Source organism: Schistocerca cancellata, chromosome 1 (genome assembly GCF_023864275.1).
Source record: "Schistocerca cancellata isolate TAMUIC-IGC-003103 chromosome 1, iqSchCanc2.1, whole genome shotgun sequence".
NCBI lineage: Eukaryota > Metazoa > Arthropoda > Insecta > Orthoptera > Acrididae > Schistocerca > Schistocerca cancellata.
This window is the reverse complement of record NC_064626.1, coordinates 550,394,526-550,420,807: the sequence shown is the minus strand read 5'-3', so window position 1 is coordinate 550,420,807 and position 26,282 is coordinate 550,394,526.

The following is a 26,282-nucleotide window of genomic DNA, read 5'->3' as shown; positions in this document are numbered from 1 at the left end:
AAAAACAGATGGAGGAATATTCGGGACTCGTATCAGAGAAATAAACGAGAAACAAAGCTTGGAACAGGTTCACATGCCTCAGCAAAACCAAGAAAATGGGTTCTGCTTGATCACTTGGCTTTCCTGGAGACAGTTCAACAAGAGAGGCAGTACGTATATTTGCTGATTTTAAGCACACTGCTTTCATCTGCACATCTGTTTCGTTTCTTTGCTATTGTAAATAATAATTTTTGCCTCATATTGATATATTTAACGAGCTATAACCAAAAACACTTCGTTCCAGATCTATCTCCAATATTTCTCTATCCGAAGAAACGTCTGACAGTATAGTTTCTGACATTATAACTGATTTCGAGGAGAATACAGACGTTGAATCTCCTCAGCCAGAAACGTCTGAAATGACAGAGGTGGAATGCACGGTAGATCTAGGTACAGCTTCAAAGCAGTTGAATCAAGAACCTCGTCCCAGCGGCACAAACGTACGTAAAAGGAAGAAGTTGCGTTCTGAGGATAGAATATTTGGCCTGCTCGAAAAACGACAGAGTGAGCGGGAAAAGGCATTTGAAGAAATAAAAAAAAAAAAAGATGCCTGGAGACAAGTCCAAAGGAAGATGATGTCGATTTGTTCTTACGCAGCATGTGCCTGACAATGAAATCATTCCATCCTACTATTTTGGCAGAGATAAAAAAAAACATCTGCATTCTAGTGATGGACATGCAACTTGAAAATGAAAAGTTTCAGACTACGGCAGAACAGCCTAAAACTATCTGAGGCGATTGTACCGTAAGCGACATGCACTGTATATTTTCTCTTTTGTAAAAATGTTGCTTCATTTATAAAAGTGTGCAGTTATTTTTAAAATTCATGTTGTTTCATTCAGTTTCACGAATTTTTTTGTCGTTTGAATCAGTTTCAATTATGAAAATAAACTTGATTATAGTGTTGAAAATTATTCTTTTATTTTTGCCACTACCAACTGAAAAGACAAGTACATTATAAAATTAACTATATTAATAGGAAATATGACTGTCCTTCATAACAGTAATAATCATTTGTTGTTCTTGCCTGGGGTTCAATATCTGTTTTGCCATGGTACAGAACCTTCATTTGCGAAATAATCTGTAAACTGCTTTCTAACCTGGAAACCTTCCATTTGAGAGAAACCGCCATGAGGTGTGATGGCAACGAAGTTTTGCGTTGGTTGCTGCAGCGTTTTATCCTCGGTGTAGTAGGGTTCCCCATTTCTCTCGAGGTAGGCATCTCTCAATAGATTATGCAAACAACATGCTGCAATAACTATTTTGTCACACGTAGTCACTTTAACAGCAATTGGTTGGTAGAATACTCTAAAAACTTGGGCCAGGAGTGCAAAACTGTTTTCCGAGACTCTTCTGGCCCGACACAATCTGTAATTGAAAATTCTCTTTTGTGCATCCTGGCGTGCTTCACTTCTTGTATATGGTTTCATCATATGTTTGGCAAGACGAAATGCTTCATCACCTACAATGATGTATGGTGTCACAGTATCAGAATCTGGGAGAGTAGTTGCAGGAGGATAAAACTCCGTTTGGCTCAGCAAGGTCCCAATTTTTGATTTATGTAGGATACCGCTGTCTCCTTCTTTTCCATATGATCCAACGTCTATCATTACAAACTTATATTTTGCATCGACAATAGCTAAGAGAACAGTAGAGAAATACTCATGGTGATTGTAATAAAGGGATCCAGAATTAGGTGGGCAAATCATTCTAATGTACTTGCCATCTATAGCACCGATACAGTTTGGAAACTGCCATTTGTTACAAAATTCCCTTGCATTTTCCAAAAGTTTCTCTTTTGAAGGTACTGGCAGGTAAAGTGGAGAAAGTCTGTTGACAAGTGCGGTGAGTACTTCTTCCACTAGTCTACTGATGTATCCTGTGGAGATTCGGAAGGAGAATGCCAAGGATGCGAAAGATTCTCCTGTTGCCAAGAACCTGAAAATAAGAGAACCCATTAAGCTACTATTTTGAACAGACTTAGCTTCCATGGGATACTAGTGAAATATGCACGAAGAGACGGAACACTTTTGGGACTTGCGTGGAGAAATAAAAGAAAAATAAAGCTTGGAAAAGGACCAGTTTTTTACTAATGTGGTGTTGGAGATAATAATTGAAGCTTGTGGTTGATAATTTTTTGTTAAGATTACCATGTACATGTGTAATGAAATGCATAACAGTGTTTGCTGGAATAATTTCATTCATACCAATTCAGTCGGATTTGTGGTGCACCATAAAAATTAGCTTCGGTCATATGAACGAAGGTAAATGTTGTGATGCTCCTTGTAGATTCATCTGTCTCATTTATGATATAGATGACATGTGTGATAAGTAAAAGAGTATTGTTTTCGATATTCCTTGGAATACGGTTTATGACCGAATCTGATGAACTTACGTAAATGTAATTATTATAGCACACATTCTCATGCATTTCCTTACGACTTTTGTTGGTACATTTAACGAGCTATAACAAGAGAGACTTTGTTCCAGATATGTCTGCAATATTTTGCTTTCTCAGTTGAATGAAATGATAGACAATTCGGTTTCCATCACTGGGACTGATTTCCAAGACAATACGAAAGTTGAATCCATATCAATAAATCTGATAAAAGTCTGAGACAAAAGAAATACAAGCTGCATCAAAAGTGTCTAATGAACAAATAATTGTTCTGATCCCAGCGCCGCAAATGTACATAAGATAATAAAACTACACGTACCTTAGCGTCACTGCGAGTTTTTCAGCTGCGCTGATAGGTTTCTTGACCCGGTTGCACGATTTTCTCTGTATGTCACTTTCTATAAGTTCCAAAACATGAGCAAATTGGCTGACACTTAATCTGAAATAATGCCTGAATTTCGTATCGTCATTTAAAAGGTGCCTGTTAATCAAAATGTTGTAACAGCCTTCATCGCCACGTGTCTCAAAAAGACAATGAACCTTCTTCTTTTTCCTTTTGTTGTGGAGCCACAACAACGGAACTGTGTCATCGTCTTCTTCTTGCTGTAAAATATCGAAGTACTTTAAAGTGACATCGAATGTGGCTCTACTTCTCTCCATCATGTCAATGCCAGACTGCAGCTTGGGAAACACGCGCCGCTACTGACAAGTGAAGTTCAAATACAGCTGAGCGACAGATGGCATTCCCATCCGTACTTATCGCGTGATGTACTGTGAAGCGACAATGCGATACTCACGGGAAGTAATACTCAAACCCAGTGTCGCTATGATTTACCTACCACATCATATAAAAAATATAATTGATGGCAAGGCGATATTAAACTAATTTGAACGTTTTTTCGCTCTGTTGAAAAACGTAAATTTTTGACATTTGTTGGTTTTGTCAGGACGTCTACTTCTACTTGGGTATCCTCGTACAGGTTCAGAAGAAAATACTAGAGGTGAGTAATTTATCCTCTTCCCAAGAATGAGAAGAAAATATATTGAAGGTAGCATGCCTTTAGTTTTAAGAAACCTACATTTCGTGGCATTTTAAATGAAATTGTCAAGAGCATATGGAGAAATATTAGTAACTCATACCGGAGAAATATATGACATAAAATGGTTTCATTAGGTCCAAATGTGTCAGCGAAACAAAACAAATGCATTCTCTATCGTGTGATGACCACACGCGTCGACAGAACTGGCGGCTAGTCGCGACGCTCCCGGAGATATATAAGCCCAAATCTCGGAAACGGAGATCGATATCATTCTGATCTCAACTTTAAAAATAATTTCGATATGTTAGCTTCTTTTCATCGGCTACGATGTATGACCTAACGTGAACCATACGTAAAGTAGCCAGCGACTACATTTTTCACTGTACACAATTCAAATTTTATGCAGTAGGTTACTTGTAAATTAAGTATCGGAATAACTGTGACGAATATCGGAAAAATAGACACCTCATTATCAAGCTGTGATGTGAAACTGTAAGATACGCAAACATCAATTTTTTGTGCCTTTTACTTTCCTCACAATTGATAGAGAAGTAATATACAGCGAAAAAAACACGCAAAACCGGAAGAGATACTTTTCAATTTTTTAAAGTAAAAGGAGAATCTGTATCGAAAAACTAACTCTGGGAGCCGATGTAACTTTGTTGCATTAACATACAGTATTTTTTACAGCAAGAAAATCGGAATTCTTATGTATTTGAATCCGCCGCCGCGACCGGAGCTTGAGAAACGGCGACGACTCCAGTCGTGTTGCGGCCGTGTCGCCGTCTGCCAGGGTGGGAAAAGAGGAGGGGGCAGCGTCGCAGTCGCAGCCAACTGTCGCGTATTGCACAACGTAACTTAAAATGATTATTCTGTTTGATGTCCTCCATCATGATGTGACGATCAACTCTGAAGTGTATTATTTTGTCGTCAGGAAATTGAAGAAACAGCTTCAGGGTGTTCGTCGCCACAAAAATCAAACGATTTTCTCCATCTGCATGAGAACGGAATGCCTGACACAAGTCTGCACACCCGAGAGCAGCTCACAGAACTTCATTCGACTGTACTTCCTCGTCCATCCTATAACCCGGATCTCGCACCTTCCGACTTGCATCTGCCTGGCACAATGAAAGATGCGCTCCGCAGGATGATGGGGAGGTTATTGATGGAGCAAGACGTTGGATCCTACGTCGTTCAGTAGAGTGATATCATGCGAGCATACATGCCGTCCCAGTAAGGCAGGATAAGCAGTCGCATACAACGGAGATTACGTTGAAAAATAGGGTTTTGTAGCCAATAGAGAGGGGAATAGTGTGGTGTACTGATATCGTGAATGAAACCAAACTGCTTTAGAAAAAAATATGTTGCATTACTTATTGAACGGCCCTAGTACTTACAGCAGGCGTATACAAACGTGTTACTGGATACGACGACACCAACACAGCCCCATCGACGAACGTAACAGCTGTCTTCAGCGGCTCCACCTGGGCTACAAAGGACAGCGGTTCCACTGACGGAACTGTATTAAGTGGGATGCTGTGTATTCTTTGTTCATCGGCATCAGCTCGAGCTCTTGGTTTCATCTTTCGATTTCTCTTAACATTGGCGGCTGTTGCTGCATATCACGACAATGGGACGATCACGTAAAATCAATATTAGACAATGAGAAGAGAAGGTTTACATTGTTGGATGGTTGGGGAAAAGCAGAACATCTGTAAAGGAAACCAAGTAGAAGTTGCTAGTCCGTCCAGTTCTAGAGTATTCCTGTAGCGTTAGGAGTCGTTGTGAAGTAAGCATGATAATAGACCCTGGACGACTTGAAACGCGCGCTGAAAGGGCCGTAACAAGCCGCTATGAGCAGGACAAAACTGTACGTTACGTACTCGGAGAATGTAAACGGGAATCTGTGTAAGGAAGACGACGTAGTTCTCAAGCAATTATGCTGCAAAAAAAAAAAAAAAAAATTGGAAATGAGCGTATGGCATCGTTGGCCGGGAGGCCCCTATTCGGGGAAGTTCGGCCGCCAAGTGCAAGTCTTATTTCATTCGACGCTCCATTGAGCGACTTGCGCGCCGGTGATGAGGATGAAATGATGATGAGGACAACACAACACCCAGTCCACGAATGGAGAAAATCTCCAACCCGGCTGGGATTCGAACCCGGGTCCGCTTGCATGGGAGGCGAGCACGTTACCACCCAGTTAAGCAGGCCGACACTGTCGAATAAAGGTGAAACAGGTATATGACTAACAGTGTGTGTCATTTCTGGTGTCACCATCTTGCATTTAGATCATAAAGTACGGCGAGAGACATTAGGGGGCGTACAGCGGAGTATACTACAGAGACTGATTTTTCGCTCGCTCAATACGAAAGTGATACACTGTAGGATACAAAATGGACAATATTGGTACGAAGCACACACCGCCACGTACGGTACAATGGCGCGAAAAGTTTACGGGTTGCTGAAAACAGTATTCAATATTTGGAGAGACGATATTATGGATTAAAAGAAGAAAACGGTCAAGTAAACATTGGTTCTAAATTGCATACGTTAACAGCTATGAGCATTTGTTTATATTTGCTGCGGGGTAATTACCTCGGACGGCTAAAATTAAAAAATGCAATTTTCTGAGTGGTAAAATCTAAAGGTTCCATCGTGTTTCAGTCACGAAGCTAAACTATTTTTGAAACATCGTTACGATATTACCATATCCCTGTTTCGTAAGATTATAAAACTGATTATATAAGTTACCAATAACTGTATTCTTTTAATTTCAAAACACAAAGTGTAGTGAAGGTTACAGTCTGCGAAACAAATGAATGAACGTCTTCCTCACATGGTCCACCCTCAACAAACGTACTTAATATTTTGTGCCTTGCATCTACGACAGTAAAATTGAAACGTGTACCATATGTGCTTAAATATCTCATGTCCCGCAATAGAATGCAAATTGCTTCGTTCTTCACTTCGCAACAGTAAACGAACTAATTGACTGCACGACGCAGCAATATCTAATGACTACTACACTGCTGTAAGCCTACACAGCATTATTATTATTGTAAGTGTAAATGGTCAGACACAAACAACTGGCACCGTGAAGTCTTCCAATTTCCGTCTCTTCAGATGTAAAGAGTCCAGCAATCAAGTGCTTTACAAAGAATAAGAAAAGTACATATTTTGATTTTGATTGGGGGTGCAAGGTGACGGTGACCCAAGTGTCACTAGGGAGGATTGGTGCAGAAGAAGAATCTTTTGAAAGAAAATTCTGTTCTCAGTGCCTTTTCAGGTGAGCGATTGCAGGCAGCAATGCACTGAGTATTGCTTCATCATTCTATTACAAAAGCTGTTAGAAATAAGCAGTACTAATTATCTATTGACTCATTAGTTCCTGGTTTAATAGAACACCTACAAAAACAAAATACCGTTTGTCTTTCATGATTTTAAAAACGCAAGTACTCAAAGAAAATTCTTTTTGATTTGAAAGATTCGTTTGTCACCAATATTGATGACTGCGGGGGAGAGGAAAAAGGGGGTGAGGGTCTGCTAGCTAGTGTTTGATGGCACTCAGATGTCATTTTTTTTCTTTTTTTTTAATGGGCGCGCCGCAATTTGGCTGTATTGTTATTTATTTCATTACGACCCAGGTTTCAGCCTTTTATGCCATTTTCAAGTGACTGAGTTTATGTCATTAACATATTTTGCAGAACATCAAGCTCAAAATTGGTCATGTAGTAGTAGTTGTTGTTGTTCTGTTCTTCAGTCCAGGGACTGGTTTGATGCAGCTCTCCACGCTACCCTATCATGTGCAAGCTTCTTCATCTCCCAGTACCTACTGCAACCTACATCGTTCTGAATCTGTTTAGTTTATTCATCTCTTGGTCTCCCTCTACGATTTTTACCCTCCACGCTCCCCTCCAATACTAAATTGGTCATCTCTTGATGCCTCAGAATATGCCCTACCAACCGATCCCTTCTTCTAGTCAAGTTGTGCCACAAATTTCTCTTCCCTCCAATTCTGTTCAATACCTCCTCATTAGTTATGTGATCTACCAATCTAATCTTCAGCATTCTTCTGTAGCACCACATTTTGAAAACTTCTATTCTCTTCTTGCCTAAACTATTTATCGTCCACATTTCACTTCCATACATTGGTTATAAGTTAAGAAAAATATCCACTCCCCGCGAAATGCCAATGTAAAATCATCATAGTGTAAAAAGACCAGTAATAATAGTGGAAGCACGTCATATTTAATAAATACACTTTTATTAAATATGACACGTGATCAGCCGCCAGGAAGATGATACGCTTCAGAAACTTTCAACAAAATGCATACCTCATGAGGTAAAAAATAGAGGATAGGCAAAGGGAGTCCTGGGTTAGTCCCATACTTACCACACAAAATAAGCTAAGAGCATTTCCACATTTACACGAGCAACAGAAAAAGGTCAAGCGAAACCTTTTTTTACTACTACTGGTTGACCACGGAAACACGTCAGTGTATCCTTACTGCTATTTACCAAGCGAGTGGGAAATGATCGAATTTCAAAGAACGGATACCTCTTCAGCAATATCTGACCTTAAAACTGAAATAGGCTGCACATACATTCACCCGTTGAGTCATTTACACATCGTGTTCCGTAAATCCCGTAGCGAAAACGAGCCTTCAGGAGTATGGAATGAGGCAAGTTACTTATCAACACCCAGATCCAACCACTGCAGCCTATTTCTATAAAATATATTAACAACATATTCTGATTAGCTCCGGGCTATACATATGTTTTAAGTATGGATCTGGAGAATGAGCTGAATAGGACAACCCTGGAACACACCTTCTATTAAGAAAAGTCAGGGCACCACGGACAATATCCGGTCTTTCATTGTCTTGTTGAAAGGTAACATCTCGGAGACATCGAAGGTGGGGCGCAGTCAATGGACTTATGATATCAGGAGTGTAACGGCTGCAGTCCAAATTTACCGGCTATGCGAACCAGATTTGATCGAGTTCTAAACCCAGAGGATCACACACAAGATTTTGGCTCTGTGTGATAATGACAAATGAAATCTGGCAACATTCGTACTGCTTGGAGCCTCTACACACGGCCGGCCGAAGTGGCCGTGCGGTTAAAGGCGCTGCAGTCTGGAACCGCAAGACCGCTACGGTCGCAGGTTCGAATCCTGCCTCGGGCATGGATGTTTGTGATGTCCTTAGGTTAGTTAGGTTTAACTAGTTCTAAGTTCTAGGGGACTAATGACCTCAGCAGTTGAGTCCCATAGTGCTCAGAGCCATTTGAAGAGCCTCTACACACGGATACATCCACTGCAATGCTGTAAGCAGATAAGACGACGTGGTGCTTTTCCTGATCCGGGGTTATCGTTGAACGCAACATTGTTGTGCCGTGTCAAGCTGCGAAAATGGCACCGTGCTGGAGAGTCCGTGGAGCTCCAGGTATCGCCGCGCTGTACGTGTGGATGTTTACCTTGCTGGACACAACCGCTTTCCTGGCACAAGGTACGTGATGTCGCTGTACGATCCTGCACGGGCGAGAGAATAGTTTGTCTGACCTGTTGGGCGTTAGTCGCGTGGTGCCGTTGCTGTCCTGCATGGCTTTGAGTATTACCCTTGTGAGCTCATCAATTCCATATTCGCATGACGAGTGTGAGATCCCGATCAATGTCAGCAGCTATAGTGCGCAACGAAGAACAGCATGTTCGTTAGTCCACGATCCCACCGCTATCGGACTTCGACAAATGGCGGTAGACTTTCCTTCTTTTCACAAGAGGCATAACACGATTTCCTCTCAAATGCAGTTTTTGAATCAGAAGCTCGGTGTGTAATCCTTATCCACCTATGGCGCTACTCCCCTACTTTTTGTAGGCATGGGAAAAACCGATCGGTTAAAATAGATACCGCTATTTTAGTTCCGAATAACAGGAATTTTTCGGTATTCTTTGATCTCGGTTATAACAGTTTTTTTTCATTTTTTCATTAATATCCGGATGAAAAACCGGTTTATCAATTAGCCATAGCAGCAGTGCTAAAATTTTTTTTGTTTTTAGATACAATTTTTCTTACAAACGAGTAATGTTTATTAGCAAAACTACCGTTGCTTTGAAACATTGGTTTACTATAGAAAATGGTGGAAAATCGGTCAGTGTTGTCTTAATAACATTGCTGACATTTACAAACTAGCAACGAACACATGACATAAGCACTGCTGACACAATAATGTTACCTGTTGCCATGTGGCCTGATCTATTAGACGGTATGCGTATACATACAGTGCCCAGGAGTACGTCCATCCCTGGAGTACACGGTAGTTTCTCGCTGTCACCCTTGAACATCAGCTGTATAGCAGAATGACACCATCTCTAGTTTGGAAGTATTTTACGAAATGAGCTACCCTGAACTACAAGGATGCATTTGCTTTAAAAGATTAAAAACTGGAGGAAACACAAGAAGCTTGCGATACTATACAAGATAAATTTGAATTGTATACCTATATTTTATGGACGTTCTGTAAACTTGGGATAATAACTGAATCCTTAATTTCGTGGCTGCTTGAGGATGAAAAACTGACGCTATCCAAAAATGACGATTCAGGAAAGTTGTCAGTTTGTGACCTTTTGCTCTCGCTGATATTAGTTATCTTTGCAGGTGACACTAAGAGCTATTTCTGCTTCAGCCTCAATTCTCTTACTCCTTCATCTTCATCAGAATTATACAATCTTTGTTCGAATACAACGTTTTCTCCTGGGAATAATAGCAATAAGAAAACCGAAAATCGGTTATTTCGGAAAACTGTAATTTTGAGCAGTTTTAACAGGCAGGTTGAATTGGAGACAAAAACATTGGTGTAACTGAACCAGCTGTTTCAGTTGTAGCCGCCATCCCTATTTTGTGCTAATGTCTTAAACCTAGAGTGCTAATGATATGCATATCCAAGCCTGTAGTACACTTCATGCCAGTTTGAAGTTTTGTCGTACGCCCCTTCATAGCGTTGGGATTTAAATGTCCAGCAACGCAAGGAAAAAAAAATGCATACCTCCTGAGCAAAAAAAGAAACCAGCGAAAGCGAAGGGAATTCTGGATCTGTCCAATACTTACCAAACGAATTTGACTGGGAAAATTTCATCACCAACATGAACAACTGAAATCCCATGTTGAAAGAGAGTTGCAGCAACGTGCAATGAGTCAAGTCATACGAGGTGCATTCAAGTTCTAAGGCCTCCGATTTTTTTCTCCGGACTGGAAAGAGATAGAAACATGCACATTGTTTTAAAATGAGGCCACGTTCATTGTCAATACGTCCCAGAGATGGCAGAACCGTACGGCAGATGGAATTTTACCGCCAGCGGCGACAATGAGAACTGTTTTAAATACTTAAAATGGCGACGTTTTCCTTACTTGAACAGCGCCCAGTCATTCGTTTTCTGAATTTGCGTGGTGTGAAACCAATTGAAATTCATCGTCAGTTGAAGGAGACATGTGGTGATGGAGTTATGGATGTGTCGAAAGTGCGTTCGTGGGTGCAACAGTTTCATGAAGGCAGACATCGTGTGACAACAAACCGAAACAACCTCGGGCTCGCACAAGCCGGTCTGACGACATGATCGAGAAAGTGGAGAGAATTGTTTTGGGGGATCGCCGAATGACTGTTGAACAGATCGCCTCCAGAGTTGGCATTTCTGTGGGTTCTGTGCACACAGTCCTGCATGACGACCTGAAAATGCGAAAAGTGTCATCCAGGTGGGTGCCACGAATGCTGACGTACGACCACATGGCTGCCCGTGTGGCATGTTGCCAAGCAATGTTGACGCGCAACGACAGCATGAATGGGACTTTCTTTTCGTCGGTTGTGACAATGGATGAGACGTGGTTGCCATTTTTCAATCCAGAAACAAAGCGCCAGTCAGCTCAATGGAAGCACACAGATTCACCGCCACCAAAAAAATTTCGGGTGACCGCCAGTGCTGAAAAAATGATGGTGTCCACGTTCTGGCAGAACGAGGGCGTAATCCTTACCCATTGCCTTCCAAAGGGCACTACGGTAACAGGTGCATCCTACGAAAATGTTTTGAAGAACAAATTCCTTCCTGCACTGCAACAAAAACGTCCGGGAAGGGCTGCGCGTGTGCTGTTTCACAAAGAGAACGCACCCTCACATCGAGCTAACGTTACGCAACAGTTTCTTCGTGATAACAACTTTGAAGTGATTCCTCATGCTCCCTACTCACCTGACCTGGCTCCTAGTGACTTTTGGCTTTTTCCAACAATGAAAGACACTCTCCGTGGCCGCACATTCACCAGCCGTGCTGCTATTGCCTCAGCGATTTTCCAGTGGTCAAAACAGACTCCTAAAGAAGCCTTCGTCGCTGCCATGGAATCATGGCGTCAGCGTTGTGAAAAATGTGTACGTCTGCAGGGCGATTACGTCGAGAAGTAACGCCAGTTTCATCGATTTCGGGTGAGTAGTTAATTAGAAAAAAAATCGGAGGCCTTAGAACTTGAATGCACCTCGTACATTAAAAGGCAGAAGTGACGACTGGGAGCTTTTTAAAAAAAAAGTATACAAGCGTTGCTCTTGAGCGTCTCTACATGCACTATGTGATCAAAAGTATCCGCACAACCCCAGAAACATACGTTTTTCATACTAGGTGCATTGTGCTGCCACCTACTGCCATGTACTCCATACCAGCGACCTCAGTAGTCATTAGACATCATGAAAGAGCAGAATGGGGCGCTCCGCGGAACTCACGGACTTTGAACGTGGTCAGGTGATTGGGTGTCACTTGTGTCACACGTCTGTACGCGAGATTTCCACACTCCTAAACATCCGTAGGTCAACTGTTCCGATGTGATAGTGAAGTGGAAATGTCAAGGGACACGTACAGCACAAGCCGACCTCGTCTGTTGACTGACAAGAGACCGCCGACAGTTGAAGTGGATCGTAATGTGAAACAGGCAGACATCTATCCAGACCCTCACACAGGCATTACAAACTGCATCAGGATCCACTGCAAGTACTATGACAGTTAGGCGGGAGGTGAGAAAACTTGGATTTCATGGTCGAGCGGTTGCTCATAAGCCACACATCACGCCAGTAAATGCCAAACGACGCCTCACTTGGTGTAAGGAGCGTAAACATTGGACAACTGAACAGTGGAAAAACGTTGTGTGGAGTGACGAATCACAGTACACAATGTGGCGATGAGATGGCAGGGTGTGGGTATGACGAATGCCCGGTGAACGTCATCTACCAGCGTGTGTAGTGCCAACAATAAAATTCGGAGGCGGTGGTGTTATGATGTGGTTGTGTTTCTCATGAAGGGGGCTTGCACAGGCCTACATTGATGTTTTAAGCACCTTCTTGCTTCCCACTGTTGAAGAGCAATTCGGGGATGGCGATTGCATCTTTCAACACGAACGAGCGCCTGTTCATAATGCACGGCCTGTGGCGGAGTGGTTACTCGACAGTAACATCCCTGCAATGGACTGGCCTGCACAGAGTCCTGACCTGAATCCTATAGAACACGTTTGGGATGTTTTGGAACGCCGACTTCGTGCCAGGCCTCACCGACCGACATCGATACCTCTCCTCTCCTCCGTGAAGAATGGACTGCCATTCCCCAAGAAACCTTCTTGCACCTGATTGAACGTATGCCTGCGAGAGTGGAAGCTGTCATCAAGGCTAATGGTGGGCTAACACCATATTGAATTCCAGTATTACTGATGGAGGGCGCTATGCACTTGTGAGTCATTTTCAGCCAGATGTCCGGATACTTTTGATCACACAGTATATGTGCGCCAGCTTTCAGACTGAAGCTAAATCACGTTGTGCGCGGGTCAGTAACGTGACTCGTCGGACAGAACGATTTACAGACAAAGACAGAGCCAGTTAAGGCCCGGCGATACGAAACACCGGCAACACTTCGACCACACTTCGGAAACTATCAGCAACAGCCTGCTCCGTCATCAGTACACGGCAATGGTGCCGTTTATAGCTACCATATTGCATCACTATTGACGGTAACGCTGTCACGGCCCCAGACTGCCGTAAAACGTGGCCCATGCCAACGAACCCTTCGGAGGTTGGTCACCAGCAACCGAGCTCCTCAAATGCAACGATCTTGTTGAAGGACCTCTCTCATCAAGAAACATACACCATTTACTCGGTTATCTATTCAAAAACCAGCTGTTTGGTGTCATAACTAGAAGTGCACAAGGTCAGTTAATGTCAATGATTAGAAAAGCGCCGTCAAAGTGTAACATGCCCCATTCACCGAATCAATCACCCGTAAAGAGGCCCAAAAAAGGTGACGACGTGTAAGACATCGAGCGAAACTAGACATCCGATTGGAGACCACCACGAGGTTCACCGGTAAATTCCGTTTTCGCGAATCCCTAAAAAGGGCGTAACGAAAAATGCGGACACTCGTTGGATGGAGTGACTCTTGGTCACGAAAGCTAAAGGAAGCTGTACTTGGAACGGAGAGGCAAGATCAATCTGCTTCCTGTAATCATAGAATAAGGTCTTTATAACCTAAATTTTGAGTAATATGGTTTCAAATCATATGAAAGAGGCTGTACTAATATTTTTCTACCTGACAAGAACACGAAGGTAGCCAGAAAGCCATGATCATAATCAGTATACGAATGAGTTAAATAATTCTTAGGAGGTATACTTATTTGGTAACGACGCTGATTAATAGCAGTAAAATAAATTGCTGAAGCTAAATCTGTGTCCATTCTGGTTGAATACAACCAGTGACGAAGTTTGCATCAACATAAAAGCTTTCGTGAATTATGTAAGGTCTTTCAGATAATATGTTTTTCTTTGTAGCTTACAAAATACGAGGAGTCTTCAACAAGCAATGCAACACTTTTCTTCTGAAAGCAGATTGGTTTTATGCGGGATTCCAATACACCCTTTTATTCCCCAATCTTTTGACTATAAAATCCTGTTTTTCAGCATAATCTCCGTTCAATGCGACGGCCTTACTGGGAGGGCCTGTATGCCCACATGGTACCACTCTGCTGGTCGACATAGGAGCCAGTGTCATGCTGCGTCAATAAACTCCCCATCGTCCACGTACATAATCTCCGTTCAATGCGACGGCCTTACTGGGAGGGCCTGTATGCCCACATGGTACCACTCTGCTGGTCGACATAGGAGCCAGTGTCATGCTGCATCAATAAAGTCCCCATCGTCCACGTACTGCTTCCCGCGGAGTGCATCCTTCGTTGAGCCAAACAGATGGAAGTCGAGAGGCGCGTGACCCGGGCTGTGGATGAAGAAGAACAGTTTAATGAAGTTTTTTGAGCTCCTCTCGGGTGCACAGACTTGTGTGACGCCTTGCGTTGTCGTGGAGGAGAAGTTCATTTGCATTTTTGTAGCGACAAACACGCTGAAGTCGTTTCCTTTTTTCTGAAGTCACAGTGTGCGGCCGGCGACAGCTTTGCGCGACCTTCTCGCGCTGATGACAGATGCCTCGCTGAACGATTCACCGTGCTTTTGTTCACTGCCAGGTTTCCGTAGGCTTTCTGCTAGAACCTATGAATATCTGCGATGCTCTGGCTTTCCGTCAAAGGAACTCAATGACTGCTTCGAACGCACTTGTGTTACAAACGCCATTTTGAAGACTACGTATAGCGCTGCCACCTTTAAAACTTCATGAAACTGTAGGGGCTGAAACGGGTATATTTAACGATGTCCCACAACAAATTCCGCATTTTTTCCAACCGAAACTGGACGAGAAAAAAATAGTGTCGTATTATTTATTGAAGGTCCCCCGTAATAAGTGAAAGTTTTACGACTTTAAGTAGGTAAACGTAAGAAACTTTATTCTTTCTGGGGACTGACGAACATAGTTTAGTTAGTTATTTTGCAGAGAGTTACAGCAGCCAATTATATTAATAGAACAATTTTTTCTCTGTTGTAGCTCGTGTTTTTAAACCATCTGTTTACAAAGTAATTTGAATCAAGTTTCTTTCAATTTTAGTTGGAGACATAGAAAATTTCAAAGTTTACGGGACGGGTACAATATTCTGTCCGTACTTCTCTGTGTTCTGCTGGCAGAATGTCCATTTAAGTGCGTTGTTCAAACTAGTACCCATTTTCCTGAAAGCACAACTCAGTACGCCATTTAGACGGCCGGCGGACGAGAGGTAAAGTTTCAATTTCAGGAGCGACAAGTTTCGTCGAGGCGACTATGTGTTCGGTGAAATAAACACAGTTCTTTAAGTACCCCTCAGATAAAGAAACCTACTGGTGTTGAATCGGGTGACCGTGAGGATTCCGGAGGACCACGGCATTCTAACCATGTCACAGGAAATCTGTTATTCAGTTCATGCACAACATCACGTCTAGAATGGGTTGACCTACTACCGTGTACATTCCCTGCTGGCTAGATTGACATTTTCAAGGAGTGCAACTAAACTGTCGGCTACTGAAGCGCGATACGTGTCACCTGTCAGAGTATCCGCGAAGTAGTGTAGACCGACAATCTCATCTCCAAAGAAAACTCACCGGCTCGTTTTGTCGACCGGCATGATGTATTCATCTATGATTTTGTGGACCGGTAATGCGTTTAATGATGGTTCCCTGCACGATAATTTATGAACGTGGGTTCATCAGAAAACATGACACGTTTTACGGCCTGTGGAGTGAAATTATTCACGGCCCATTTACAGAAAGTAATTCTCTAACTGCAATCGTTTCCATACAGATTCTGTAACAGTGACACGTGGTATGCGAGAAACCTGTGACCGTGTATTGTTCGCCACACAGATGCAAGTTCGATACTAGTGACTGCAAGAACTTCTCATAAGATGTCATGAGGACCTCGGTATGTTGCAGCTAAAACAAACACTTCCATATCCTCACTTCATGCTGATCTTCGTCTATTACTACCAAGCCATCTAAGGCTACTGGTTTCTGCAAGTCGTTTTTCAGCTTATCAGCAAGTAATGGCCTATGAAACTCTTCGACCAGGTTATCGCACGGCACAAGCCATGACTGCTTCATTAGCAACACGCCAACGTGCTCGATGGCTGTGTATGCCATATATGTTCCATATTATCTGTGTCAGACCGAACCTCATTTGTTGGAGCATTGCTACCTGCCGTGTATACGGCAGTATAAGAATACGTTCTACAGTGTAACCGAAAGTGACTTCAGACACCGCATTGAGTAAGCTTGTCGTGCCGCGATAGCAGCGACTTAATCTCGTACGCAGGTCATTTACACTCATGCTCATAAATTAAGGATAATGCTGTTACATGATGAAACAACGCTCTGGTGGGCTGTTTGCGGGTTTAAATCACCTCGGGGTATGACCATGCGGTTCATTTGACCAGCGGTCGTCGCACAGTGGCGCTGACAGCAGTCCACATACGCAGACGTATGTTGGTGCATGTCAGAGTATGGAGCAGCGAGTAAGTGTGCAGACGTTTCCAGACTGTGTGTTGAAAATGGCTCAAAGAACACATATCGATAACGTTGTGAGGGGTAGAATACTAGGGCGACTGGAGGCTGGTCAAACACAGCAGGTTGTAGCACGGGCCCTCCGTGTGTCACAAAGTGTGATCCCAAGATTATGGGAATGATTCGAGCAGACAAGAAACGTGTCCAGGCGCTACAGTATGGGACGCTCACAGTGTACAACACCACAAGAAGACTAATATCTCACCATCAGTGCCCGCAGACGGCTACAGGGTACTGCAGATAGCCTTGCTTGCGACCTTATCGTAGCCATTGGAACAGTTGTCTCCAGATGCACAGTCCCCAGACAACTGAACAGACATGGTTTATTCGCCGGGAGACCTGCAAGGTGCGTTCCACTGACCCCTGGTCACAGGAGAGCCCGTAAAGCCTGGTGTCAAGAACACAGTACATGGTCATTGGAACAGTGGTCACAGGTTATGTTCACGGACGAGTCCAGGTACAGTCTGAACAGTGATTCTCGCCGGGTTTTCATCTGGAGTGAACCAGGAACCAGATACCAACCCCTTAATGTCCTTGAAAGGGATATGTATGGAGGTCGTGGTTTGATGGTGTGCGGTGGGATTGTGATTGATGCACGTACACCCATGCACGTCTTTGACAGAGGAACTGTAACAGGCCAGGTGTATCGGGACGTCATTTTGCACCAGTATGTCCTTTTCAGGGTGTAGTGGGTCCCACCTTCCTCCTGATGGATGGTAATGGACGGCCCCACCGAGATGCCATCGTGGAGGAGTACCTTGAAACCTAAGATATCAAACGAATGAAGTGGCCTGCCTGTTCTCCAGACCTAAACCCCCATCGAGCACGTCTGGGATGCTATCAGATGACGTATCGCTGCACGTCTTCAAACCCCTATGACACTTCAGGAGCTCCAACAGGTACTGGTGCAAGAATGGGAGGCTATACCCTAGCAGCAAGCTACTCGACAACCTGATCCAGAATATGCCAACCCGTTGTGCGGCCTCTGTACGTGTGCATGGTGATCATATCCCATAATGATGTCGGGGTACATGCGGAGGTAACAGTGGCGTTTTCTAGCACATGTGTTTCTCAACTTATCATCAATATCGTGGACCTAGCGATCTGTGTTGTGTGTGTTCCCTATGTGCCTATGCTATTAGCGCTAGTTTTGTGTAGCGCCACGTTGTGTGGCACCACATTCTGCAATTATCGTTAATTTATGAGCATGAGTGTAAAAGGCGCACTGAGTTGTGCTTTTAGGAGAATGGAACATCGTTTGAACACCTTACTTAAATTCACATCCCGTCATCAGAACATCTGTCTGAAAACAGTCGATTATGCTTCAAATGGTTCAAATGGCTCTGAGCACTATGGGACTTAACGGTCGCTCGGCTCCAGACTGTAGCGCCTAGAACCGCACGGCCACTCCGGCCGGCAATAATACAACAGAATGATTACATGAGCTGAATGCCAATGAACGGACTTCTCCGTTAAAACTATGGATTATTTATGATATAACAGTCATTTTCTGTACTCTTATCGCTGTTCTGTGCCGAGCACAGCTACGGAGGTATATCGCGGGGCAAATGTGATCGTAGCTGCATTAACTAACGTGATTTGCGATACTGCGACACTGTAATTTAATCCTCCGACTGATATACGAACATAGATGTTAAAGCAAAGCAGGTGGTATGAAATGATTATTACTTTGCTTCAGAACTGAAGGCACCACAGCGTCGTTTGCGCCTGCGAACTCACCCGCAGGGCGACGTATGTAAGCGACGGTCTCGAGATCTCGCCTGCAGAGCATGGACCTAACCTGCAAGCATACAAACAAAAGGGCGACCGTTACTGTGGGAAGGCCAGCGACAACAGCGGGAGATCTAGACACAAGTAATTTCAGCTTTTTTAACTAACTGTACTACGGATTCAAGGTGGAACACTGTAAATAATTACACAATTAAATACATATTGTTGTCTGTACTATACTTGACACACTAACCCACCAGTTGAAATCTGCCTATGTTTCTTTGAAATGCATTAGCAGAATTCTCTACTAATAATGTAAAATCCGAGATCCACAACTCCCCTGGATGTACTTATCTTGCGGTCGCTCGTTGTAGAGAGTTGCAGGTACAGTATCCATGTGTTGTTTGAAATGTTTTTACGGTTCCTTACTTCAGCCAGTAAAAACGGAACCCTTATATTTTGTAGGATCAATACGTTATCCGCCTGCCTGTCTATCTGTCTCTTTGTCTGTCCTACTGTTACAAGCCCTTCTCCTAGGGAACGGGTAGCTGTATCAAACTGAAATTTATATCACATACTAAGGTAATAGTCCATTGACGCTGTAAAAAACTGAAGCTTCTAAGTCAATGCAATCAAAAGATACGGCTATTTATGCCGCATAGTTTGATACTTGACAAACTCGCTCATAAAAACCAATTGGGTACTTCTCGTTGGTCTAGAATCATGAAACATGGCTAGAAGCTAGATTTCACAGTACAAGTAAAGGAAAAAGAACAGAAAATTGTTAATTTGTAACTATACCACACGAAAGAAGTACACTCATGCTCATAAATTAAGGAATGTGCTGATACATGGTGAAACAACGCTCTGGTGGGCGGTTTTCGGGTTTAAATCACCTCGAGGTATGACCATGCGGCGCATTTGACCTGCGGTCGTCGCACTGTGGCGCTGGCAGCAGTCCACGTACGCAGAGGGGTGTTGGTGCATGACAGAGTACGATGCAGCGAGTAAGTGTGCAGACATTTTCAGACGTGATAATGGTGACTGTGTGTTGAATATGGCTCAAAGAACACATATTGACGACGTTATGAGGGGTAGAATACTAGGGCGACTGGAGGCTGGTCAAACACAGTAGGTCGTAGCACGGGCCCTCCGTGTGCCACTAAGTGTGATCTCAAGATTATGGCAGCGATTCCAGCTGACAGGAAACGTGTCCAGGCGTTACAGTACCGGACGTACACAGTGTACAACACCACAGGAAGACCGATATCTCACCATCAGTGCCCGCAGACGGCCACGGAGTACTGCAGGTAGCCTTGCTCGGGACCTTACCGCAGCCACTGGAACAATTGTCTTCAGACGCACAATCTACAGACGACTGAACAGACATGGTTTACTCGCCCAGAAACCTGCAAGGTGCATTCCACTGACCCCTGGTCACAGGAGAGCCCATAAAGCCTGGTGTCAAAAACACAGTACATGGTCCAGAATGAGATTTTGACTCTGCAGCGGAGTGTGCGCTGATATGAAACTTCCTGGCAGATTAAAACTGTGTGCCCCACCGAGACTCGAACTCGGGACCTTTGCCTATTCGCGGGCAAGTGCTCTACCAACTGAGCTACCGAAGCACGACTCACGTCCGGTACTCACAGATTTACTTCTGCAAAGGTCCCGAGTTCGAGTCTCGGTCGGGCACACAGTTTTAATCTGCCAGGAAGTTTCACAGTACATGGTCATTGGAACAGTGGTCCCAGGTTATGTTCACGGACGAGTCCAGGTATAGTCTGAACAGTGATTCTCGCCGGGTTTTCATCTGGCATGAACCAGGAACCAGATACCAACCTCTTAATGTCCTTGTAAGGGACCTGTACGGACCTGGGGTCGTGGTTTGATGGTGTGGGGTGGGATTATGATTGGTGCACGTACACCCCTGCATGTCTCTGACAGAGGAACTACAACAGGGCAGGTGTATCGAGACGTCATTTTTCAGCAGTATGTTCGCCTTTTCAGGGGTGTAGTGGGTCCCACCTTCCTCCTGATGGATGATAACGGACGGCCCCACCGAGATGCCATCGTGGAGGAGTACCTCGAAACAGAAGATATCAGGCGAATGGAGTGGCCTGCCTGTTCTCCATACCTAAACCCCATCGAGCACGTCTGGGATGCTCTCGGTCGACGTATCACTGCACTTCTTCAAACCCCTAGGACACTTCAGGAGCTTTGACAGGCACTCGTGCAAGAGTGGGAGGCTACACCCCAGCAGCTGCTCGACCACCTGATCCAGAGTATGCCAGCCCGTTGTGCGGCCTGTGTACGTGTGCGTGGTGATTATATCCCATATTGATTTCGGGGTTCATGCGCAGGGATCAGTGGCGTTTTGTAGCACATGTGTTTCGGGACGATTTTTACAACTTATCACCAATACCGTGGACTTACAGATCCGTGTCGTGTGTGTTCCCTATGTGTCTATGCTATTAGCGCCAGTTTTGTGTAGTGCCACGTTGTGTGGCACGACATTCTGCAATTATCCTTAATTTATCAGCATGAGTGTATTTCTTCTATGCTTTTTTATCCGACTTCCGACTTGAAATTATAACATTCTAATGTCTTGGTGTCCCCGGTACCGATATCTTGCCAGTATGAATGTCGATAACAGGCAAAAATCGTCGAGATCCTCGATTCGCGGAATGGATGAACTGTCTATACAGGGCTCGTCAACACTGTTGAGTCAGATTGAAACGAGGGATATTGGGTCTACTATCGATTATACTGAGATAGGGAACCAATGATCGGAAATGAATATGTGATGTATTAGCGACATACACAGTGTATACCGCATAACAACAACTCAGCTCATAGTAATTTTCAAAGCAACGACCCCCAGTTTGAACGCATGTATTTTAACGGAAAGATGTGCTGCCACAGTTCTTGGAGACCTCACGCCTTGTTGTCCGCAAAAGGGTGTGGTTTCAACACGACGGTGCACCTGCACACTTCGGTGTTAATGTCCGCGAACACCTGAACAACACGTGAATGAAAGCGGAGGTCCTTCCCCTTGGCCAGTGCGATCGCCGAATCCCACAGTCGTTATGTCAAGACATTGGTGTATGAAAACGCCGTACAAACGGATGAAGACCTGCTTGCTAGGTCCAAGCTGTGTGTTCAAATCGTTAAAATGGCTCTGAGCACTATGGGACTTGACATCTGAGGTCATCAGTCCCCTAGAACTTAGAACTACTTAAACCTAACTAACCTAAGGACATCACACACATCCATGCCATGGCAGGATTCGAACCTGCGACCGTAGTGTTCGCGCGGTTCCAGATTGAAGCGCCTAGAACCGCTCGGCCACAGCGGCCGGCAAGCTGTGTGTCTCCTGGTACAACAGATGCCGAGAATCTCTGAAAGAATTCGGCAAAACTGTGTGCGCCGTTTCCATGCATTCATTGATACTGGCAGTCATCGCTTTTGAACAATTACTCTGAGCTACGTTGTTGTTATGCGGTGTACGCTGTATATGACCAGAACGCAATAAATATGCATATCCGACCATTGGTTCCCTACCTCAATATAACCGGATGTGGACACATCACCTGTTTCAGTTTGACCCAAAAGGTATGGGACACTGTACACATAGGGGAACCATACCTAAGAGTGTGCAGTTAAGGAATAACCGTAAATATATGAGTTATTATCAGTAGGAAAACAAAATAATTTGAGGTTTATATTTTTGTTAAGCCAAAATCTGCATGTTCAAAAAACTACAAAAGCAGAGAGCTAATAATTTTATTGAACTTTTATAAATTACAAAAATTACGCGCACTCTTTCTTTCACCTGCCATTAAGACTATGCAAAACAAGCCCAAAGAGTACGCATTTAGAAAATGTCACAAATGATCGCAATATCACTCTCAGTCCTCTGGAAACTCCAAATGCGGCTGATCCCGGCGGAGGTTCGAGTCCTCCCTCGGGCATGGGTGTGTGTGTTTGTCCTTAGGATAATTTAGGGTAAGTAGTGTGTAAGCTTAGGGACTGATGACCTTAGCAGTTAAGTCCCATAAGATTTCACACACATTTAAACACATTTTTAAAACGCCAAAATCTATGTTCTCTACTCACGGATTTCCGTATTTTCCTTAAAGCAGACTCTGTCGTGCAAAGAGCAGCGGCAACCTTTGTCTGGTTTCACCATTTTCAATTCGTTGTCTGGCCCCATTGAGCTGCTCTTCAGTTTAGACGAGCTTCCTGTCCAATTTTCGTACTTAATTTGAAGTCTTTCAGAGACAAAGCCTGTCCTTCAAACTCCACAACGCACTCAAGAGGTACAAATTTGGAGCTCTGCCATAAAGAGAGACAGAGCGATGTGGCACAGTAGTTACCATACTGTACTCGCATTCTGGAGGACGACTATTCAAACCCGCGTCCGGCCATCCTGAATTAGGTTTTCCGTGATTTCCCTAAATGGCTTCAGCCAAATGCTGGGATGGTTCCTTTGAAAAGGCACGGCTGACTTCCTTCCCATGTTTCCGTAAACCGATGCCACCAGTGACCGTGTTTGGTCCTCTTCCGCAAATCAACCAACCAACCAAAACTAAAGAGAACGCACGCACAATTTGGGGACGTTACCTCCGCGCTCTTTCGTACAGGAACAATGATTCCAAGCGAAGTCAACAGGTGGCAGCATACGTCACAGTTGCAAAACATGTGGATGCGGTACGGTTGAGTGCAAGCCAGCGTTTCAAAATGTAATCGAGAATTAAAGCCTACTGCTCGCATATTGTGTGTATAAAGTATGCAACAAAGTACCAGAACTAGACCAAGAAAGCTGAAAAGTAATTCTTACCTGTTTCACTTCGGAAACACAGGATTTCTTCATACAACTTCTACGAGGTGTTTCTGACACCATTCTAGACACAACTACATCAGTGACGAGCTGATCAGTTTAGTCAACTATTACCAACGACAACCTTCGCTCTCTTTGGGACTGCGCACACTTTGGTATATATACTCTAATTAAGGTTGTACGGAACCCTCACTGGCCAATTTTTTAACTTTGCAAATAACAAATGAAAACTTTGCGAAATGTGTTTATGTGACTTTCAGGAATAAACAACAGACCAAGTGGGATGCACTGAACTACCTCGCTGCATCAGTGTTGCCACTTTCACAACAGGCAAACGCATTAGAGCGGCAACTTCAAAAATATGCACGCCTGTAGCTGCCAAAGCGTCTGCTTGCTGCGCCCGTTGGCATCTCTCCGAGACTCAACTGTCCATCTTCTGCTGAGTCTGCTTCTTTTATTCTGGTGGCTTGTGACGTCATTCCCATGACGTAAAACAAGCCCTACATGACAATTACGATTATCTAATGCATCAAATTAAATTTCATGTAATTTTACGTTACGCTAATGGCCAATTATACGGAGAACTGAGTGCAGCTAAGTGACACTGGCAGTCCTTACAAATTGCAATTTTGTTCACAGGCAAATTATGTTTATAATATGTCAATTGAAGTAGACTGCAAAGGGGGCAGGAAGGATTGAAAATATACAAAAAAAAAAAAAACTTGAAGAACGCAGAAATAAAAAATAAACAATGCTAATGTATGTATATGTCAAACGGTCCGTTTTGATCAGAGGATTACAAAACTGGAATTGGATTTTGTCTAGGTAAAGTGTACCGAAAATTTTCGAAGTGTCTTTACTGATGTCTATTAAGTAAAACTTGTTATTAAAATCGAGGTATTTTGACTCGTCTTGCGACCTAAATGCATCAATAGCTACTAAAGGCTTTTCTGAAAGATGTCTCAAAAATAGAGTGAACAGTGCTCTCATATCAGCTATCGCGGATTAGTTGAAGGAAGCTGTCCCTCGCAACACAGGATGAGCACAGTCTGCGGCTGCCTGCCGATGATGCTGTGGTGGACGGGAGGATGTCGTCGTTGAGTCACTGTAGGAGGATACAAGATGACGTGGACAAATTTTCTACTTAGTGTGATGAATGGCAGCTAGATCTACATCTACGTGATTACTCTGCTGTTCACAATAAAGTGCCTGGCAGAGGCTTCAATGAACCACCTCCAAGCTGTCTCTCTACCGTTCCACTCTCGAACGACGCGCGAGGCAAACGAGTACTTAAATTTTTCTGTGCGAGCCCTGATTTCTCTTATTTTACCGTGATGATCGTTTCTCCCTATGTAGGTGTGTGCCAAAAGAATGTTTTCGCAATTGGAGGAGAAAACTAGTGATTGTAATTTCATGAGAAGATTCCGTCACAACGAAAAATGCCTTTGTTTTAATGATTGCCACTCCAATCCCCGTATCATGTCTGTACTATCTCCCCTATTTCGCGATAATACAAAACGAGCTGCCCTTCTTTGAACTTTTTCGATCTCATTCGTCAGTCCCACCTGATGCGGATCCCACACCGCACGGCAATACTCCAGAATAGGGCGGACAAGCGTGGTGTGAGCAGTCTCTTTAGTTGCACCTTCTAGGTGTTCTGCCAATGTATCGCAGTCTTTGGTTCGCTCTACCCACAATATTACCTATGTGATCGTTCCAATTTAGGTTATTTGTAATTGTAATCCCTAAGTATTTAGTTGAATTTATAGCTTTCAGATTTTTGTGACTTATCGTGTAATCGAAATTTAGTGGATTTCTTTTAGTACTCATGTGAATAACTTTACACTTTTCTTTATTCAGGGTCTATTGCCACTTTTCGCAACATACAGATATCTTATCTAAATCATTTTGCAATTCAGTGTGGTCATCTGGTGACTTTACAAGACGGTAAATGACAGCATCATCTGCAAACAATCTAAGAGGTCCACACAGCTTGTGTCCTATGTCGCTGATGTAGATCAGGAACAATAGAGGGCCTGTAACACTTCCTTGAGGAACGCTGGATATTACTTCTGTTTTACTCGATGACTTTCCGTGTATTACTACGAACTGTGACTTTTCTGACAGGAAATCACAAAACCAGTCGCACAACTGAGGCGATATTCCATAGGCACGCAGTTTGGTTGGAAGATGCTTGTGAGGAACGGTGTCGAAAGTGATCTGGAAATCTGAAAATATGGAATCAACTTGACATCCCCTATCGATAGCACTTATTACTTCATGAGTATAAAGAGCTAGTTGTGTTTCACAAGAATGATATTTTCTTAACTTTGTGGTGACTATGAGTCAATAAATCGTTTTTTTCGTGGTAATTCATAATGTTCTAACACCGTATATGTTCCAAAACCCTACTGTAAATCGACGTTAGTGATATGGGCCTGTAATTCAGCGGATTACTCCTATTTCCCTTTTTGGGTGTTGGTGTGACTTGAGCAATTTTTGAGTCTTTAGATACGGATCTTTCGATGAGCAAGCGGTTGTACGTAAATGCTAAATATGGAGTTATTGTATCAGCTTATCTGAAAGGAACCTGACAGCTATCCAGTCTGGACTGGAGGCCTTGCCTTTATTAAATGATGTAAGCTGCTTTGCTATACCGAGTGTATCTACTGCTATGTTTCTCTTCATGGCAGTTGTTCTTGATTGGAATTCAGGAATATTTAGTTCGTCTTCTTTGGTTAAGGAG